The sequence below is a fragment of the Rhinoraja longicauda genome, chromosome 4 (assembly GCF_053455715.1).
Source record: "Rhinoraja longicauda isolate Sanriku21f chromosome 4, sRhiLon1.1, whole genome shotgun sequence".
Lineage (NCBI taxonomy): Eukaryota > Metazoa > Chordata > Chondrichthyes > Rajiformes > Arhynchobatidae > Rhinoraja > Rhinoraja longicauda.
Genome location: NC_135956.1, coordinates 15,550,821 through 15,573,281, shown reverse-complemented (window position 1 = coordinate 15,573,281; position 22,461 = coordinate 15,550,821). Strand labels below are relative to the sequence as shown.

Below are 22,461 nucleotides of genomic sequence, written 5' to 3'. Positions count from 1 at the left end.
ACTACAACTGATTTCCAGGAATTCTCTAATGGTGATATGCGTTGTCCCCATATTCCTTTCATTTAACACGCTATAAAATTTAATTGGGAAGATTTATTCAGTGAAATTTCAAAGGATTTCATTCATCTCTCTAGTGGATATTTTATTTTTTGACTGGAAGGGCATATTTTTCAGATGACGTCTGCGTAGGCTTACTCACTTTTTGCTTTGCAGTCGGCTTTGTAAGAAAATCACTTTCTCCTTTAAAATGGAATGATTCTGCCCAGCAGAGCAAACTTGGAACCAGTTGTTTCAACTAATTAGGAGATGCTGAAGCTGATGCCTGTTCCTTATGCTAGAAATCCATCCCTTCTTGGAAATGTAAAGCAAAAACTATACACTCAGATCAGCGCACTGTGCTTTACCTCAGATTGATACCATTGACTTGTGTGGGATGGTCTGTCATAACGAAGTAAATCATGCTGAATCTAGTGTATGCAATCAATGGGAGGTATTTAGCTTGGATGGATAAAATCATTTGGACAGAACAATGGATCGAGCAATTTGTTATAATGCCCTTGTCTATCGGTTTAGTTTAGAGTGAACTGATAGGGTCATACCTCAAGGAAACAGGCCCTTTGGCCCAACTTGCCCATACTGACCAACATGTCCCATCTATAGTCCCACTTGCCTACATTTGGCCCATATCCAAGCCTGTCCTATCCATGTACCTGTCTAACTGCTTCTGACATGTAGCGGTAGTCCCTGCCTCAACCACCTCCTCCGGCAGCTCATTCCAGCCATAAACCACCCTTTGTGTGGAAAAGTTACTCCTCAGATTCCTAGAAAATCTTTCTCCCTTCGCCTTAAAACTATGCCCTCTGCTTCTCAATTCCCCCACTCTGGGCAAGAGACTCTGGGCGTCCACTCGATCTGTTTCTTGCATGAATTTATGCACCACCATAAGATCACCCCTTTGCGTGAAAAAGTTATCCCTCGGATTCCTATGAAATCTTTCCCCCTTCATCTTCGCCGTGAACCTATGCCCTCTGGTTCTCGATTCTTCCTGTCAGCTAGTTGTGGTTTCTATTTCGACTGCGTATTCCAAAGGGCTTACCTAGTCTGCAGAACAGCAAAGATAGCTTATGTACACCCTTCACTGCCACACACCATGAAATCGCTGCAACACTTATCCAAAATCCTAATTCCACGACTCTGCTCGAGTGGGTGGAAGCTCATCCCACATACGTCAGTAATTGGGAGTGGGGAGACAATAGACAATAGACAATAGACAATAGACAATAGACAATAGGTGCAGGAGTAGGCCATTCAGCCCTTCGAGCCAGCACCGCCATTCAATGCGATCATGGCTGATCACTCTCAATCAGTACCCCGTTCCTGCCTTCTCCCCATACCCCCTCACTCCGCTATCCTTAAGAGCTCTATCCAGCTCTCTCTCGAAAGCATCCAACGAACTGGCCTCCACTGCCTTCTGAGGCAGAGAATTCCACACCTTCACCACCCTCTGACTGAAAAAGTTCTTCCTCATCTCCGTTCTAAATGGCCTACCCCATATTCTTAAACTGTGGCCCCTTGTTCTGGACTCCCCCAACATTGGGAACATGTTATCTGCCTCTAATGTGTCCAATCCCCTAATTATCTTATATGTTTCAATAAGATCCCCCCTCATCCTTCTAAATTCCAGTGTATACAAGCCCAATCGCTCCAGCCTTTCAACATACGACAGTCCCGCCATTCCGGGAATTAACCTAGTGAACCTATGCTGCACGCCCTCCATAGCAAGAATATCCTTCCTCAAATTTGGAGACCAAAACTGCACACAGTACTCCAGGTGCAGTCTCACCAGGGCCCGGTACAACTGTAGAAGGACCTCTTTGCTCCTATACTCAACTCCTCTTGTTACGAAGGCCAACATTCCATTGGCTTTCTTCACTGCCTGCTGTACCTGCATGCTTCCTTTCATTGACTGATGCACTAGGACACCCAGATCTCGTTGAACTCCCCCTCCTCCTAACTTGACACCATTCAGATGATCAAATTGCTAAAAGTCCCACTGAATCAAATATTCCAATTCGGCATGTTCCAATTCTGAATGTTTTACCCAAGCCCTGTGCCTCAGTCATTAACAAGTCCTGGTTTGAAAAAGTTTTTAGAAGCCGTCAGAGTTGTACGAGTAGAATCATAGAGTCATGGAGTGATACAGCGTGAAAACAGGCCCTTCGGCCCAACTTGCCCACACCGGCCAACATGTCCCAGCTACACTAGTCGCACTTGCCAGCATTTGGTCCATATTCCTCCAAACCTGTCCTATCCATGTACCTGTCTAACTGCTTCTTAAATGTCAGGTTAGTCCCTGCCTCAACCACCTCCTCTGGCAGCTTGTTCCATACACACACCACCCTTTGTGTGAAAAAGTTACTTCTTCAATCTTTTCCCCTTCATCTTAAACTTATGTCCTCTGGTCCTCGATTCACCTCCTCTGGGCAAGAGACTCTGTGCATCCATCTGATCTTGATCTTACACACCTCTATAAGATCACCCCTCATACTCCTGCACTCCAAGGAATAGTTCCAGCCTACTCAACCTCCCCATAGCTCAGACCTTCTAGTCCTGGCAACGTCCTCGTAAATCTTCAAGTTTGTTTCTGCTTACAGACAAGAAGACCGACTACTAATTTTATAACAAGGTGCTTTTGGAACTTAGCAGGCCAGGCAGCATATTTGGAGGGAATGGATGGATGACGTTTCAATTTGGGTCCCTTCTTCAGGTCAGGCAGCATATTCAATGGGGATGGACAGATGACAATTCCGGTTGGGATCCTTCTTCAAACCCGACCCAAAGCATTCGTGGGCAACACAGAGAGTTGCAGCCTCACAGCGCCAGAGACCTGAGGAAGGGTTCCGACCCGAAACATCGCCCATCCATTTTCTCCAGAGATGCTGCCTGACCAGCCGAGTTACTCCAGCACTTTGTATCTACCTGGTTTCAAGCCGGGCCTCTGATGCTGTCTGTGTAGAGTTTGCATGTTCTCCCTGTAACCGTGTGGGTTTCCTCCCACATCCCTGGGTTTATAGGTTAAATGACCTCTGCAGATTGCCCCTACATGCAGGGAAGTGGAAGACAAAGTGGGATATAGAATTAGTGTGAATGGATGCTCGATGGTCGGTGTGGGCCGACCATGCTGTATGACTCTATGAGACTATGACTGACTTTGGAAGGAGCGGGTGACAAAGAGGGATAGCATAGAATTAGTGTGAACAAATGGTCGATGGTCGGCGTGGGCCAATGAGCCTGTTTGCATGCACCTTTCAACCAATCAGTCCTTCGATCATCTGCCCCTTTCCCTCCGCAGATGCTGTCTGACCCATGGAGTTCCTCCAGCAGTTTGTTTTTTGCTGCGATTTATCTGATGCTGGATTTGATATAGTGGCAGCAGAGGCTGATGCCTGGGAGGAGGGTTTAATGGTTGGCTTTCCTCCCGGAAAATAAGTGCAGTGTCTCACTTGTTATACGATGTAAAATCTGGTGAAGTCTTGCGTTGCAGCTGCATCCATCACTGTCACTGGATGCACGCCAGCAAGAGTGTAGGTAAAGTCTATCTCTTTTAAAAACAATTGTTTCTGCATCTCTCCGTTCAAACCTGCTCCTGGTCAAGGCCCATGCGGTTTCCCAGTTGTGTTTACTGTGCCCATTGCTGCTGGAGTTACAATTTGTCGCAATGTCCTTCATGCACTTGAGGTCAGTACAGTGGTGCAGCGGTAGAGTTGCTGCCTTACGGCGCCAGAGACCCCGGTTCGATCCCGACTAGGCGTACTCTCCCTGTGACCCGCGTGACTTTTCTCCGGTTTCTTTAGAAACATAGAAACATAGAAAATAGGTGCAGGAGTAGGCCATTCGGCCCTTCGAGCCTGCACCGCCATTCAATATGATCATGGCTGATCATTCAGCTCAGTAGCCTGTACCTGCCTTCTCTCCATACCCCCTGATCCCTTTAGCAAAAAGGGCCAAATCTAACTCCCTCTTAAATATAGCCAATGAACTGGCCTCAACTACCTTCTGTGGCAGAGAATTCCACAGACTTACCACTCTCTGTGTGAAGAAATGTTTTCTCATCTCGGTCCTAAAAGACTTCCCCCTTATCCTTAAGCTGTGACCCCTGGTTCTGGACTCCCCCAATATCGGGAACAATCTTCCCGCATCTAGCCTCTCCAACCCCTTAAGAATTTAGACTTTAGACTTTAGAGATACAGAGGAGCGTGCCCTTCGGCCCACCGAGTCCTCGCCCACCAATGATCAACCCATACACTAACACTATCCTACCCTGGAGTGACTATTTACAATTTTATTGAAGCCAATTAACCTACAAACCTGTACATCTTTGGAGTGTGGGAGGAAGCCGAAGCACCCGGAGAAAACCCACGTGGTCACAAGGGGAACACACAAAGAATTTCCTCCCACATTCCAAAGACGTGCAGGTTTGCAGGTTAATTGGCCTCTGCGAATTATTCCTAGTGTGCGGGATAGAACTTGTCTATGGGGCGATCGCTAGTCAGCGCAGGCTCAGTGGACCCTCCAGCCTGTTTCCACGCTGTATCTCTAAACTAGACACATGGAAGCCAAGGATTCAGTCACATAATATGGCCTAGGAAGCATGGATCACATTTTACAATCAATTTTACGCATCAATTCAGTCACAAAGTGCAAAACAAGCGATTTAATTTATAAGCCATCAAAAATAGTTCAATCTGCTACACTTTCTTTGGCCACTTTGCTCATTGTCCGTAGTTGCTGGACCTTGCAGTTTTAAACTTCGTATGTTTATCGGTTCTAGGAGCAGAAATAGGCCATTCAACCCATCAAGTCCCTTGGCCAGAGTAGGGGAATCGAGCACCAGAGGACATAGGTTCAATGTGAAGGGGGAAAGACTAAATAGGAATCTGAGGGGTAACCTTTTCACACAAAGGGTGTGGGCGTATGGAACAAGCTGCCAGAGGAGGTAGTTGAGGCTGGAACTATCCCAATGTTTAAGAAACAGTAAGACAGGTACATAGATAGGACAGATTTGGAGGTATATAGACCAAGCGCAGGCAGGTGGGATTAGTTTAGCTGGGACATGTTGCCGGTGTGGGCAAGTTGGGCCGAAGGGCCTGTTTCCACACTATCACTCTATGACTACGACTCTATGTCTACTACGCCATCAGACTGAAGAAGGGTCTCAGATCCGAAAAGTCACCCATTCCTTCTCTCCAGAGATGCTGCCTGTCCCTCTGAGTTACCCCAGCTTTTTATGTCTATCTTCCGTTTAAACCAGCATCTGCAGTTCCCTTCTTAAACAATACTCACTACAAGCCACATGAGGAGAAACTGGACTTCCAAATGGTAGGTTCCCATTAGCGCCATGAAAGAGGCGAGAAATCCATGGAGGTTGAGGAGGGAAATTCCTTTGTTAGTAGCTTCAGCAACTGTAGGCACAGCTACAGTCAATGGAGCAACAACGACCGTGGAGAAACAGCTTTCAAGAACCAAAAGAGCACAGAAATCTCAGGGATTTGTAGGATTAGAGATACAGCGCGGAAACAGGCCCTTCAGCCCACCGAGTCCGTGCCGCCCAGCGATCCCCGCACATTAACACTATCCTACACACACTAGGGACAATTTTTACATTTACCCAGTCAATTAACCTACATACCTGTACGTCTTTGGAGTGTGGGAGGAAACCGAAGATCTCGGAGAAAACCCACGCAGGTCATGGGGAGAACGTACAAACTCCGTACAGACGGCGCCCGTAGTCAGGATCGAACCTGAGTCTCCGGCGCAGCATTTTCTGTAAGGCAGCAACTCTACCGCTGCGCCACCGTGCCGCAAAGATAGCCAAGATTAGCCAAGATAGGGAGGGGGGTAAGACCATGGAGTGATATCAAAGCAGAGCTGAGATTTTTAAAACAGGGTTCTATGCGTTTGAGACTCTCAAAGTAAACAGTGTTATGGAAATATGGTCTAAACATAATTACTTCCTCATTCATTATTAACCAAGTAGCGACTCTTAAAAAACAATCGTGTTAAATTATGCCCCTAAACTGACAACCCAAAGCAAATAATACCAGTTAACTACATGCAATTGTTTGGAACGTTTTCATCGAACTCAATCAGATAATTCTCAAGGCACTATTCCAGCAAGTTTATTGAAGTATTACCCCTATCAAATCCATAGATGTGCCATTGGTAAGGCCGCATTTGGAGCATTGTGTTCAGTTCTGGGTACCATGTAATAGGAAAGATCGTGTCAAGCTGTAAAGGGTGCCAAGAAGACTCACGAGTATGTTGCCACGACTAGAGGGTGTGAGCTATAGGGAGAGGTTGAGTAGGCTGGGACTATTCCTTGGAGCGCAGGAGGATGAGGGGTGATCTTGTAGAAGGGTATAAAATCATGAGAGGAATAGATCAGTTAGATGCACAGAGTTTCTTGCCCAGAGTAGGTGAATCGAGGACCAGGGGATATAGGTTTAAGGTGAAGGGGAAAAAATAGAATTCTGAGGGGTAACTTGTTCACACAAAGGGTGGTGGGTGTATGGAACAAGCCACAAGAGGAGGTAGTTGAGGCAGGGACTATCCCAACATTTAAGAAAAAGTTAGACAGGTACATGGATGGGACAGGTTTGGTGGGATATGACCAAACGCGGGCAGGTGGGACTAGTGTAGCTGGGACGTTGGCCAGTGTGGGCAAGTTGGGCCGAAGGGCCTGTGTCCACACTGTATCACTCTATGACTCCATGACTGTAGTTATAATCGGAATGCTTGCCATTCACAGGGTGTCATAAAACGTTGAGATCATTTTGTCATCATTTATGGCAATGGCCACTGCATTCAACACAGTCAAAATCAGTTAAGATCGGAATTTAGTGAGATATGCAGTGATGACACAGATTTATCTGGATAAATTTTATCATAGTGCGCCTCATTGTCACCTTCCCCTAGCTAACATGGAAATATAGAAACATAGAAAATAGGTGCAGGACTAGGCCATTCGGTCCTTCGAGCCAGCACCGTCACTCAATATGATCATGGCGGATCATCCAAAACCAGTACCCCGTTCCTGCTTTCTCCCCATATCCCTTGATTCCGTTAGCCCTGTTAGCTAGATCTTACTCTCTCTTGAAAACATCCAGTGAATTGGCCTCCACTGCCTTCTGTGGCAGAGAATTCCACAGATTCACAACTCTGGGTGAAAAGTTTTTTCCTCATCTCAGTCCTAAATGGCTTACCCCTTATTCCTATACTGTGACCCCTGGTTCTGGGCTCCCCCAACATCGGGAACATTTTTCCTCCAATCCCTTAAGAATTTTACACGTTTCTTTAAGATCCCCTCTCATCCTTCTGAATTCCAGTGAATATATGCCCAGCCGATCCATTTTTTCATCATTTGAATCTAACAATGATCTATTCTACATTTCCCTTGATCCGCGTCCCCTTTGATCTATCATTTTCACACCTTACTCTTGCATATCTCCGTGTCTCCCTCTCCCCTGTCTCTCAGTCTGAAGAAGGGTCTCGACCCAAAACATCACCCACTCCTTCCATCCAGAGATGCTGCCTGTCCCGCTGAGTTACTCCAACATTTTGTCTTTGCCTTCGGTGTAAACCAGCATCAGCAACTCCCTCCTGTAGAATTGGCTGACAGCTCATCAAATTTGTGAACAGCGATAAGTTCATTTCAACAGCTCAACATGTCAGCAAAAAGACATAATGACTTTTTTTGCAAAAGAAACCAGAATCCAGTAGTAAATGCCTCATTACTCTTCATCCTGTTCACAAAGGTAATTAAAATGGAAGATTTCCAGGTCGACAATACTAGCGGGATAAAAGTGATTCTTGAGGCCCCATCAGTTCAGCAAATTAAACGTCAAATTATCAGATTATTCATGTCTATTTAAACAACTTGCACCAGTGGAGATGAAGCATTCTCTCTGTTGTTCTCAGGTAAATACCTTCCATTATAATTTAGCTCTTAATAGTTTAGAGATACAGCGTGGAAACAGGCCCTGCGGCCCACCGAGAACACACCGACCTGCGATCCCCGCACATTAACATTGTCCTACACGCACTAGGGACAACTTTACATTGATATCAAGACAATTAACCTACCGACCTGCATGTCTTTGGAGTGTGGGAGGAAACCGCAGATCTTGGAGAAAACCCGCGCAGGTCACGGGGAGAACGTACAAACTCCATTCAGACAAGCACCCTTAGTCGGGATCGAACCCATGTCTCTGGCGCTGTAAGCACCTAAAGGCAGCAACTCCAACGCTGCGCCAACATGCCGCCACTGTTGGAAATAAAATAAAGAGCCTGACAATGGAGGTTGTAAATACCAAAGATTAAAGCATTGAGCATATATCATCATTAGTATGCGGTGTGCAATGTGTAAAATAACATTCACAGTCCGACTGATTCTATATTCATTGTAATATCATCTGCTTACGGGCTAGGATTGAATCAATACACAGCAATCCCCCCCCCCCACACACACACACACACACATTGCAAACGTGTTTCTGACTAAACAGCAAAGATGTAGCTTAATCAAAGTTTGTAATTGGTTCACCTTGTGTACAGAAATATATATTTTACATTTGGAGATGGTTTGCCTGTTGGGCATGAAATGTTGTCACTGTAAGTGCTCAGATTGTTTTTGAATAATGCAACACAGTGTTTGCAATTGACCCTGGAACCTTTGTCTCCACTTTCCATTTAACTGCAAGGTCATCTCAATTATTGCAATTGCTCTCACGCCAGAAATATTGTAGGTTTTACCGTTTACTTTCTAAGATTCTGAATTATGAGGCTACTTTATGAGAATAATTTCAGCGACTTCCTCACTGGAAAACTGATGAACTCTCTTAATTTACTTCCTTGGAAGTGATTACTTCCTTGGAAGTGGTTGCTTCTATTTTCTTGGATGGCAAAGGTCTTGGAGCTGGGAGGTATTTCTGAAACAATCTTAACTATCTATTGATGTGCGGCACAGGTAATGCAACCACAATTTCCCAAATGTAAGAATTGAAAGATGCGCCGGAAATTGGTGTGTGGTTTAGTTTCAGGTTTGTTATTATTGTGATGCGTACCAATGTTCAGATGGGATAGGAGCAGAATTAGGCCATTCGGCCAGAGTCTACTCCGCCATTCAATCATGGCTGATCTGTCTTTCATTCTCCTGCCTTCTCCCCTGAACCCCTGACACCCGTATTAATCAAGAATCTGTCAATCTCCACCTTAAAAATATCCATTGACTTGGCATCCACAGCCACCTGTGGCAATGAATTCACCACCCTCTGGCTTAAGAAATTCTTCCTCATCTCCTTTCTAAAGGTACGTCCTTTTATTCTAAGGCTATGGCCTCTGGTCGTAGACTCTCCCATGAGTGGAAACATCCTCTCCTCATCCGCTCTATCCAGGCCTTTCACTATTCGGCAAGTTTCAATGAGTCGTCCCCCCTCATCCTTCTAAACACTAGCTAATAAAGGCCCAGTGCTTTCGGTGGAAGGCATTGTTTTGCTAGACCAGATCAGATAGTACAGAAGATAGGCACAAAGTGCTGGAGTAACTCGGCAGGTCAGGCGGCCTCTCTGGAGAAAAACCCACTGAATTACTCAAGCACTTTGTGTCTATCTTCGGTGTAAACCAGCGTCTACAGTTCATTGTTTCTGCATCTGATGGTACTATACATAAATACAATCATTCCAAACTTAAATACAATAGATAGAGTGAAGGGAAAGATATAGAGTGTGGGAACATAGTTCTCAGCCTTGTAGCACAACAGTTCCATAGACAAAGTCCAAAGTCTGCAGTGGGGTATAGGTGAATGGGACATACCCTAGCTAGTAAAAATATATAAAAATATATATATTTATTTTTTTAATTAAAAAAAAAAAAAGCTTTTTCACCCAGAGAGTTGTGAATTTGTGGAATTCTGTGTCACAGAAGGCAGTAGAGGCCAATTCACTGGATGAATTTAAAAGAGAGTTAGATAGAGCTCTAGGGGCTAGTGGAATCAAGGGATATGGGGAGAAGGCAGGCACGGGTTACTGATTGTGGGTGATCAGCCATGATCACAATGAATGGTGGTGCTGGCTCGAAGGGCCAAATGGCCTCCTCCTGCACCTATTTTCTATGTTTCTATGACTGTTCACAAGCCTAATAACAGGTGAAGAATGTGTTCCAGAGGCTGGTGGTGCGTGCTTTCAAGCTTCTGTATCCTGGGTAATGCTGGTATCTTGGTGATACTGCTAAAATGATCATTCTTCAGACGATCTACACCTTACAATCCTTCTCAGCCTCTGTTTAGTTTAGTTTAGTTTAGAGATAGAGCGGAAATAGGCTCTTCGGCCCACCGAGTCCGAGCCGACCAGCGATCGCCACACACTAACACTATTCTACACACACTAGGAACAATTTACAATGTACCAAAGCCAATTAACCTACAAACCTGTTCGTCTTTGGAGTGTGGGAGGAAACTGGAGCACCCGGAGAAACCTCACGCAGAGCACAGGGAGAACGTACAAACTCCATACAGGGTTCGATCCTGCACCCGTAGTCAGGATGGAACCCGGGTTGCTGGCGCTGTAAGGCAGCAACTCTACCGCTGCGCCACCAGGTCGCCCAATGTAGACAGGAAATGGTTTTGGGTAGACTGATGGGACTGAAGGCTGATAAATCCCCAGGGCCTGATGGTCTGCATCCCAGAGTACTTAAGGAGGTGGCTCTAGAAATAGTGGAAGCATTGGAGATCATTTTTCAATGTTCTATAGATTCAGGATCAGTTCCTGTGGATTGGAGAATAGCAAATGTTATCCCACTTTTTAAGAAAGGAGGGAGAGAGAAAACGGGTAATTATAGACCAGTTAGTCTGACATCAGTGGTGGGGAAAATGCTGGAGTCAATTATAAAAGACGAAATTGCTGAGCATTTGGATAGCAGTAACGGGATCGTTCCGAGTCAGCATGGATTTACGAAGGGGAAATCATGCTTGACAAATCTACTGGAATTTTTTGAGGATGTAACTAGGAAAATTGACAAGGGAGAGTCAGTGGATGTGGTGTACCTCGACTTTCAGAAAGCCTTCGACAAGGTCCCACATAGGAGATTAGTGGGCAAAATTAGGGCACATGGTATTGGGGGTAGGGTACTGACATGGATAGAAAATTGGTTAACAGACAGAAAGCAAAGAGTGGGGATAAATGGGTCCCTTTCGGAATGGCAGGCAGTGACCAGTGGGGTACCGCAAGGTTCGGTGCTGGGACCCCAGCTATTTACGATATACATTAATGACTTAGACGAAGGGATTAAAAGTACCATTAGCAAATTTGCAGATGATACTAAGTTGGGGGGTAGTGTGAATTGTGAGGAAGATGCAATAAGGCTGCAGGGTGACCTGGACAGGTTGTGTGAGTGGGCGGATACATGGCAGATGCAGTTTAATGTAGATAAGTGTGAGGTTATTCACTTTGGAAGTAAGAATAGAAAGGCAGATTATTATCTGAATGGTGTCAAGTTAGGAGGAGGGGGAGTTCAACGAGATCTGGGTGTCCTAGTGCATCAGTCAATGAAAGGAAGCATGCAGGTTCAGCAGGCAGTGAAGAAAGCCAATGGAATGTTGGCCTTCGTAACAAGAGGAGTTGAGTATAGGAGCAAAGAGGTCCTTCTACAGTTGTACCGGGCCCTGGTGAGACCGCACCTGGAGTACTGTGTGCAGTTTTGGTCTCCAAATTTGAGGAAGGATATTCTTGCTATGGAGGGCGTGCAGCGTAGGTTCACTAGATTAATTCCCGGAATGGCGGGACTGTCGTATGTTGAAAGGCTGGAGCGATTGGGCTTGTATACACTGGAATTTAGAAGGATGAGGGGGGATCTTATTGAAACATATAAGATAATTAGGGGATTGGACACATTAGAGGCAGATAACATGTTCCCAATGTTGGGGGAGTCCAGAACAAGGGGCCACAGTTTGAGAATAAGGGGTAGGCCATTTAGAACGGAGATGAGGAAGAACTTTTTCAGTCAGAGGGTGGTGAAGGTGTGGAATTCTCTGCCTCAGAAGGCAGTGGAGGCCAGTTCGTTGGATGCTTTCAAGAGAGAGCTGGATAGAGCTCTTAAGGATAGCGGAGTGAGGGGGTATGGGGAGAAGGCAGGAACGGGGTACTGATTGATAGTGATCAGCCATGATCGCATTGAATGGCGGTGCTGGCTCGAAGGGCTGAATGGCCTACTCCTGCACCTATTGTCTATTGTCTATTGTCTATTGTCATAAAAGTAGTTCTTGTGACTGACGGCTCATCGGACATAGAGTATTGGTGTGAGTTGCCGAGTTGGATGAAGAAGGTTCGTTGAAGGCGGGCCATTGCCCAATGGGATGCCCTTTCAGAAAGTCACTACTGATATCAGTGGTAACTGAACAAATAGGGATATGACAAAATGCATAGACATGGGGGATGGGTGATCTTGAAAGCTGACTTGGTGATCAGTTGAAGTGGACTGGAAAGAGATTGAATAGCTTAGATTCATTAGCATCTTAAGATGTAATGCTGGTCTTTCCTGATCTTTTCTGATCCCAGGTCTCTGGCGCTGTGAGGCAGCAACAATAGTAGTTGCTATAGTCAGTAGAGTTGCTGCCTCACAGCGCCAGAGACCCAGGTTCGATCCTGACCTTGAGTGCTACCTGTACGGGGTTTGTACGTTCACCCCGTGACCGAGCGGGTTACCAGTTTCAAGTTTGTAGGTTCATTGGTTTCTGTAAATTGTCCCCAGTGTGTACGATGGAACCGGTGTATGGGTGATGGCTGGTCGGTGCGGACTCGGTGGGCCGAAGGGCCTGTTTCCGCACTGTATCTATAAAACTAAAACAAAGTTATCTAGTGGGAGCATTTGCAAGTCTGCAGTCTACTTTGTCATTTGATTCAGTATTGCAGTCAACTCAAGCTTTCCTCAAGTGGTAGGTTTGCAATGGTCCCTAAGGTATGGAAGCTGGTATTGAGTCACTTATGTTATCATTGCCCTAACACAGCTTAATTGCTACAGAAACCGAGGAATAACATGCATACTTTGAGACTGTATTAAAATGATTCGAAGTACTCAGCAATAAATCTTGGGTCTGTGGCATTATGATTTCTCATTCCTTCCTTTGTTCCAAGTGTATCCAGAAGTTAAAATTCAACTCAATTGTGAATTTTCATGCCACCAAGGAAAACATTGATGTTAAATGTGAAAAGAAATAGTGAGTAGTGCAGATAAAATGAGAATGAAAACCACCAGATTGTCATAAAAAATCAACAGATCCACCAACAACACCCCTGCATGGACTACCTAAGTTGGATTCCATTCCCGTTTGTTTATATGTAATGTCCTCGGGAGAAGTACGAATAAATATTTCATTCCAGAATATGAGGAGACAGTGGAGACGTGGAACAGGGAGCGACATAGACGAGAGGTATTTAAAGTGATCAGTACTCAATAGGTAAAATCAACCATATTGGATGAGATGGTCCCAAGATTGCCACTGTTGCTTTGTTGACCAGTAAGCCAACAGGAATAATTGATGGAGACACAAGAGATGCTGAAATCTAGAGCAGAAGACAAAATGGTGAGGCAGCATTTGTGCAGCAACGTGGCACAGGGGTAGAGTTACTGCCTTACAGCGCCAGAGACCCAGGTTCGATCCTGACTACGCTTGTCTGTACGGAGTTTGTACATTCTACCCGTGACCTGCGTGGGTTTTCTCCAAGATCTTCACTTTCCGCCCACACTCCAAAGACGTACAGGTTTGTAGGCTAATTGGCTTGGTATAAATGTAAATTGTCACATTGTCAAGGTATTGTGGGTTCAGTATTGATGTGGATAGAGAACTGGCTGGCAGACAGGAAGCAAACAGTAGGAATAAACGGGTCCTTTTCAGAATGGCAGGCGGTGACTAGTGGGGTACCGCAAGGCTCAGTGCTGGGACCCCAGCTATTTACAATATATATTAATGATTTGGACGAGGGAATTGAATGCAACATCTCCAAGTTTGGGGATGACACGAAGCTGGGGGGCAGTGTTAGCTGTGAGGAGGATGCTAGGAGGCTGCAAGGTGACTTGGATAGGTTAGGTGAGTGGGCAAATGCATGGCAGATGCAGTATAATGTGGATAAATGTGAGGTTATCCACTTTGGTGGCAAGAACAGGAAAGCAGACTATTATCTGAATGGTGGCCGATTAGGAAAAGGGGAGATGCAACAAGACCTGGGTGTCGTGGTACACCAGTCATTGAAAGTAGGCATGCAGGTGCAGCAGGCAGTGAAGAAAGCGAATGGTATGTTGGCATTCATAGCGAGGGGATTTGAGTATAGGAGCAGGAAGGTTCTGCTGCAGTTGTACAGGGCATTGGTGAGACCACACCTGGAGTATTGCGTACAGTTTTGGTCTCCTAATCTGAGGAAAGACATTCTTGCCATAGAGGGAGTACAGAGAAGGTTCACCAGATTGATTCCTGGGATGGCAGGACTTTCATATGAAGAAAGACTGGATAGACTCGGCTTGTACTCGCTGGAATTTAGAAGATTGAGGCGGGATCTTATAGAAACTTACAAAATTCTTAAGGCGTTGGACAGGCTAGATGCAGGAAGATTGTTCCCGATGTTGGGGAAGTCCAGAACAAGGGGTCACAGTTTAAGGATAAGGGGGAAGTCTTTTAGGACCGAGATGAGAAAGTTATTTTTCACAGAGAGTGGTGAATCTGTGGAATTCTCTGCCACAGAAGGTAGTTGAGGCCAGTTCATTGGCTATATTTAAGAGGGAGTTAGATTTGGCCCTTTTTGCTAAAGGGATCAGGGGGTATGGAGAGAAGGCAGGTACAGGTTACTGAGCAGGATGATCAGCCATGATCATATTGAATGGCGGTGCAGGCTCGAAGGGCCGAATGGCCTACTCCTGCACCTATTTTCTATGTTTTCTATGATAGTGTTAATGTGCGGGGATAGCTGCTTGGCGCGGACTCGGTGGGCCGAAGGGCCAGTTTCTGCCCTGTTTCTCTAAACTAAATTAAATAAACAGAGGAGGCGAAACAACAATTGTGGAGGCTAATGGACAGATAATGTTTTGTGTTGGAACCCCCCATCGATACAAAGTAGGGTTCTGACCCCCGAAACGCCATCTGTCCATTTCCCTCCACAGATGCTGCCTGGTCTGCTGAGCTCCTGCAGCTCTTTGATTCTAGCTCTGAAATAAACGATGATAAGATCTGTAATCCAGTTGTATGGTGAGCTGTACGTGCAAGTAATGGTTTCACAATTTAAAAAAAGCAGTAAATGACTGTTTACTCAGAACTGCCAATATTTCTAAAAAGTACTTTGTAAAAAACACAGCAGATCATGTTTCCTTCATTTAAACAGCTCTGCAGCATGAAGGGGGGGGGGGGGGGGGGGATCTCATTGAAACCTACAGAATAATGAAAGGCCTAGATAGAGTGGATGTGGAGAGGATGTTTCCACATGGGAGAGTCTAGGACCAGAGGGCGCAGCCTCAGAATAAAAGGACATACCTTTAGACTAGAGATGAGGAGGAATTTCTGTAGCCAGAGGGTGGTGAATCTGTGGAATTAATTGCCACAGTCGGCAGTGGAGGTCAAGTCAATGGGTATTTTTAAAACGGAGATTGATAGGTTCTTGATTAGTAAGGGCGTCAAAGATTACAGGGAGAAGGAGAATAAGGTTGAGAGGGAGAAATAGATCGGCCATGATTGAATGGCGGAGAAGACGCGATGGGCTGAATGGCCTAATTCTGCTCCCATGTCTCATATTGTAGTTGCATGAAAATGTGAAGAATGCTTTGAATGTTAAATTTATTTTTCCTTCTTTCTGGGACTTTTCAGGATGTAGCGAAATTTCTCACATTACTAACTACAACCTGAAACATTGGCATTTCATGATTTTGTCTAGTGAACTGTGGACGTGAAGCCTTTCATGTTTTCTCTCATCCTTGAACCATTTTCTTGGTGGGAGAATTTCAGTACCGCATGGAAATATAAATGAATCTCATTCCCATCTCCTAACCTCCCTCCTTCGCGCCCGACATTTCCATTACCACCACCACTGTTCCCAGAGGCTTTAAGAGCAAGTAGTCTTGAAAATGGTTGCTGTCCAGTATTCTGAGTGTTTCATTAAAAAAATCTTGACCTGTGTGAAACACAACGCATTGAATTTCTCAGAAGAAACAGGGTCTTTTCTTGCTTTCCCTCTCTCTCCACCCCTCATTCTCTGACTAGTTTCACTGTCCTCCTGATTAGATTTTACTGATTGTATGCCTCAATGTCATCTTCCCCATAGCTAACATTGATCCATTCTACATTTTCCTTCAACCTCGTCCCCTTTGGTCTCTCATTTTCACACCTTACCCTTCCATATCTCTATGTCTCCCTCTCCCCTGACTCTCAGTCCGAAGTAGGGTCTTGCACCAAAATGTCACCCGTTCCTTCTATCCAGAGATGCTGCCTGTCCCGCTGAGATACCACAGCATTTTGTGTCTATCTCAGGGGTTTTCTTTGCTGGCTGATGTTTGCAGCTGATGTTTCTGACTGTAAAACAAAGGAGTGAATCGTACACATCTTCACCGCCACCGACAGAGGCAGCACAATGGCGCAGCGGCAGAGATTCTGCCTTGCAGCCCCAGAGTCCTGGTTCAATCCTGACTGTAATGAGTTTGCACTTTCTCCCTGTAACCGCATGGGTTTTCTCTGGCTGCTTTGGTTTCCTCCCACATAACAAACAAGTGCAGGTTTGTAGGTTAAGTGGCTTCTGCAGATTGTCCCGAGTGTGCAGGATAGAACAAGCGTGCAGGTGGTTGGTGGTCAGTGTAGACTCAGAGGGCCAAATGACCTGTTTCCTAGTTGTATCTCTGAACTAAACTAAAACTAAATAGACTCTTGGTGTTTATGTTAAATACCATAGGCTTGGAGAACACAGTACTTAGAAAATGAACAGCAGAAGAACAGGCCCTTGTGCCCACAATGTCTATGCCTAACATGATACCAAGTCAAACTAATCCATTCTGCCCGCACATGATCCTTACCACTCCATTCCTTGCATATCTAAAAGCTTATCTAAACACCTCTTAAATACTACTATGGTATCTGAGTTTTAGTTTAGTTTACTGTCACGTGTACCGAGGTGCAGTGAAAAGCTTTTGTTGCATGCAAACCAGTCAACGGAAACACAATACATGATGACTAAGTTATCTTTGCTGAGGATCGTATATGTTTGCATTTGTAAGTTGGGTGCTGCCATTTTTGCCTGTTTCATTTGGAGCCTCAAAATTGTTCTCTCAATATGGGCTACCATTTGCTCTGCTCCCTATAGATATGGACCGCTAAAAGGGAAAAAGCACCGCAAGAGTGGTGAATCTGTGGAATTCATTGACACAGACGGCTTTGGAGGCCGGGTGTCAACGGTTATGAGGAGAAGGCAGGGGAATGGGGTTAGGAGGGAAAGATAGATCAGCCATGATTGAATGGCGGAGTAGGCCTGATGGGCTGAATGGCCTAATTCTGCTCCAAGAACTTATGAACATATGAACAACACAAGTGAAATGGTGATAAATAAATGTATTGTGTTGCTATGATGTATTGTATTACTAAATGTAGTGTGTTAGCATTGCTAATGACTGGTTTGAATATTTATCATTACAGGCGTTTTTCGCATATGTGTTTATACTTTATCAAACAATAGCAAAACAGGTTTGAGGGGATTGGTTAAATATTGTTTCCCCGCACAACACAACTAATGTCTCAATTAAAATGAATTGTTCTTCATTCTGAGGAATGTAGCCCATTTTTCAATTTCATGTGTCGACTATCTCTTGCATGTGACCATAATTACAATTGCAATGACAATGAAGGTTTCGCAATTTTGGCCATTATTCTGTAGAAGTGGCAGCATGATTCCCACAAGCATCATTTAATGCAGATTCTGCAAAGCTGCAGTGGCTGATTAAATCCCTTTCCTTCGGCTTTCTTGTTTTATAGCCTCCTCCATTTCCATTAACAGAGATCACCTGAATTGATGAAAAATGCAAGTGTTTACCAGGACTAGAGGGTCTGAGCTACAGGGAGAGGTTGGGTAGACTGGGACTATTCCTTGGAGAGCAGGAGGATGAAGGGTCATCTTATAGAGGTGTATAAAATCATGAGAGGAATAGATCGGGTAGAGGCACAGAGTCTCTTGCCCGGAGTAGGTGAATTGTGGACCATAGGTTTAAGGTGAAGGGGAAACGATTTAATAGGAATCTGAGGGGTAACTTTTTCACACAAAGGGTGGAACAAGCTGCCAGAGGAGGTACAGTAGTTGAGGCTGGGACTATCCCAACGTTTAAGAAACAATTAGGTACGTGGATAGGACAGGTTTGGAAGGATATGGACCAAACGCGAGCAGGTGGGACTAGTGTAGCTGGTACATGTTGGCCAGTGTGGGCAAGTTGGGCTGAAGGGCCTGTTTCCACGCTGCATCACTCTGTAACTATGATTCTATAACTATGGTTTATTTAATGTCACACTTTCTTCGACGTGGTTTAACCAGATGTTAATAGCAAGCTAATCATTACACTTATTGCAGCAGCACAAACTCTCTCTGGTCTTGAAAGAATTTGTTTCATTTCCATGATTTCCTGAGATATTTCAAAACAATTTTTTTTATTTTAGTGTACAGCTATAGCGTGGAAACAGGCCCTTTGGCCCATCAATGCCACGCCGACCATCGATCACCCATTCACACTTAGTTCTATGTTATCCCACTTTTGCATCCTACACACAGAGTTTACAGAATTTACATCGCTGTAAATCTTCGACACTCTTTCCAGTGTAATGCCACCTTTCCAACGGCAGGGTGACCAAAACTAAAGATAATACTCATTTAAGTACGACCTCCCCAACATTTTCCACAACTGTAACACAAATCCAAACTTCCTTCTTCAGTTCCCTGACTGATGAAAGCCAGTATGCCAAAAGCCTTCTTGGCCACACTATCCACCGGTGATGCCACTGTCCAGGAAGTATACATGTGTACTCCGAGATCTCTCAGCTCTACAACGCTCCGCTGCCCACTGCCGTTCCTTGTGATGGTCCTGCCCTGGTTTGACTTCACAAAATGCAACATCTCACACTTATCTGATTTCAATTCCATTTGCTTTTCCTCAGCCCACTTGCCCTGCTGTAATTTTTGATAGCTGTCTTCACAGTTTATGATACCATCTATTTTAGTGTCATCTGCAAACGTATTAATCATGCCTCGCACATTCTCATCCAAATTCTTGATATAGACGTCTGTGTCTGTGACGAACATAATGTCAAGATAAACTAATCTCATCTGCCTGCACAAGTTTCATATCCCTCGGTTTCCCGCATAACATAGAAAAGGTCAAAATATTTCAAGTCAGCGATGCTTCCAAAGATTGTAGAGTACATCAGAAGCCATCCGTTAAAAGATGTATCAAGAGATCAACATTGCACTCAATGACAATGCAGAGGACACAACAGTTATTCCTAAAACAAATCTAGTGGTGGCCCTTCAAGACATATGTTGGCAGAGAACGTTTACAGATTGTGTGTCCAATCAATCTCATAATTGTACTGATGAATGGTTGAAGCTATCAAACGTTCCTGCTCTATTAGTTGTTTCATGAGAGTTGCTCCAGGCGGGATTGTAAAAACAGGTTAGTTTAGTTTATTGTCACGTGTACCGAGGTAAAGTGAAAAGCTTTTGTTGCGTGCTGACCAGTCAGTGCAAAGGCAACACATGATTACAATCGAGCCATCCACACTGTACAGATACAGGATAAAGGGAATAATGTTTAGTGCGATAAAGCCCAGTAAAATCCAATCAAAGATAGTCTCCAGGGAGGTACATACTAGTTCAGGACCGCTCTCTAGTTGTTGATCGGATGGTTCAGTTGCCTGATAACTACTGGTAAGTAACTGTCCGTGAATCTGGAGGTGTACGATTTCACACTTCGGTACCTCTTGTCTGATGAGAGAGGGGAAAAGAGGGAGTGTGCAAGGTGAAACCCATCCTTGATTACGCTGATGGCCTTGCCGAGGCAGCGTGAAGTGTAGACGGAGTCAATGGAAGTGAGGTTAGTTTGTGTAATGGTCTGGGCTGCGTCCACAATTCTCTACAGTTTCTTGCGGACTTGGACGGAGCTGTTCCCAAACCATGCTGTGACACATCCCAGTGTGTTCCCCATCAGTTAGGTTACAATCCAGTGCATCTGTGACGTATGTTTCCAATTACCTTTTGAGTGATAACTTCTCCTATAGCTCACAACCAAAGTGTTAAGAAACTCTATAATTTAACCAAACAACAAAGCAAATGACATTATCAATTTCCATGTTCTTTGAATGTCACTTTATTCATTGGTTTGGCAATTCTGCGCACATATTTTAAACATTAAGGTGTTAAAAAGAAGTACTTAATTTCAATCACTGCAATGATAGGTGCCTAGAAAGTGATTGGTCCCAGACTGAAAAAGGGTCTCAACCCGAAACGTCACCTATCCATGTTCTCCAGAGATGCTGCCTGACTTGTTGAGTTACTCCACCACTTTGAGTCCTTTTGTGTATTAACCAGCATCAGCAGTTCTTAGTTTAGTTTAGTTTAGTTTAGTTTAAAGATACAACGCGGAAACAGGACCTTCGGCCAACCGAGTGCGTGCCGACCAGCAATCCCCGTAGACTAACACTATCCTGCCAACTAGGGACAATTTACAGTCTTTACCACAGCCAATTAACCTACAAACCTGTAGGTCTTTGAAGTGTACGGGGAAGCCAGAGCACCAGAGAAAACCCACATGGTCACGGAGAGAACGTACAAACTCCATACAGACCGCACCCGTAGTCAGGATCGAACCCAGCTCTTTAGCGCTATACGGCAGCAACTCTACCACTGCGCCATCCTATGTTTCTTCACCAATGGAAATGAATTTTATGGATGGTTGAACGGGTAGGCATGGTTGCAGAGCTGGTACATCTGACAGGAAATTCAACTCTTTGACTTTTATTGTCCATCAGTTCAACTGAATAAAGTTGGGTTCACAAATATGTGATCCAGAAGAGCCATTTTTATATCTTCAATAAGTATTAGGTTACTCTATTAAATAGAAGCTAGGCACAAACTACTGGTGTAACTCCTGGAGTGCATCAGGCAGCATCTCTGGAGAAAATAAATTTATGAGGATGTTGCCAGGGCTAGATGGTCTGAGCTATAGGGAGAGTTTGAGTAGACTGGGACTCTATTCCTTGGAGCGCAGGAGGATGAGGGGTAATATTACAGAGGTGTATAAAATCATGAGGAATAGATCGGTTAGATGCACAGAGTCTCTTGCCCAGAGTGACGTTCCCGGTCGGGGCCTTTCTTCAAAGAAAGCGGAGGGGGGGGTAGGGGGAGAGAACTGGAGGTAAGAAAAGGCCAGAACAAAGCAAGGCTGGTAAAAGATGACTAAGGAAGGGTGGAGCCCACAGTGGCCCATTGTTGGCTGAGGAAGAACTGATAACGAAGGGATACAGGGATGCGAACAGTGGAACTAGTAGGACGCCTAAGGTGGGGGAGGGTGGAGAGAGTGAATGCAAGGGTTATTTAAAATTAGGGAAATCAATGTTGGCAACACTGGGTCGTAAGCTGAGCAACCATTCTACACAACTCTTTTAAATATATAGGTCTTATTCATGTTCGGAAGTGACGAATGAGGCCATTCTGCCCATCAAGTCTACTCCACCATTCAATCGTGGCTGATCTGTCTTTCCCTCTTAACCCCATTCTCTTGCCTTCTCCCCATAACTCCTGACACCCGTACTAACCAAGAATCTAACTATCTCCGCCTTAAAAATATCCATTGAATTGGCCTCCACATCCTTCTGTGGCATATATAATATATAGAGGCCAATGTGTTGGCAAGAACTGCAGATGCAGGTTTAAATCGAAGATAGACTCAAAATACTGGAATAACTCAGCGGGACAGGAAGCATCTCTGGAGAGAAAGGGTGACGTGGCCTATATATTTAACAGAATGTATTCAAACAACATTGTTTGAATAAATTAGATTTCCTTGAGACATGCAGCTGTTAATTGCACATCATCCTTCACGTTACTGTTTTCTTCTATTTCTGTGATACAAAAAGTAATTAAAATGACTAATGGACCTTTATCTCAAATGAGTTGGAAGACAAAAGCGAGGATATTATGCTTCAGTTGTGTAGAGACGTGTCTTATATATAAGACACAGAGACCATCTGGTGTACTGTTCTGGGCACCAAAGCATAGAAGAATTATGTCAGCATTGAAGTGGATAAAGTGATTATTCACACATTATATCAGGACTCTGCATAGATGTTGTAAACTATTCGACAGATACGTTGTGTTCATTTAAATGGTTCGGCCCATTTGTTTAAGG

At 44.6% G+C, this 22,461-nt stretch overlaps 1 protein-coding gene across 4 annotated transcripts in view; it reads left to right on the top strand.

The window, feature by feature from the left end:
* The window catches only part of LOC144592603 (RNA-binding Raly-like protein), a 673,998-nt gene that overhangs the window by 572,096 nt on the left and 79,441 nt on the right, over nucleotides 1-22,461 (top strand). The gene's annotated exons all lie outside the window — the stretch shown is intronic.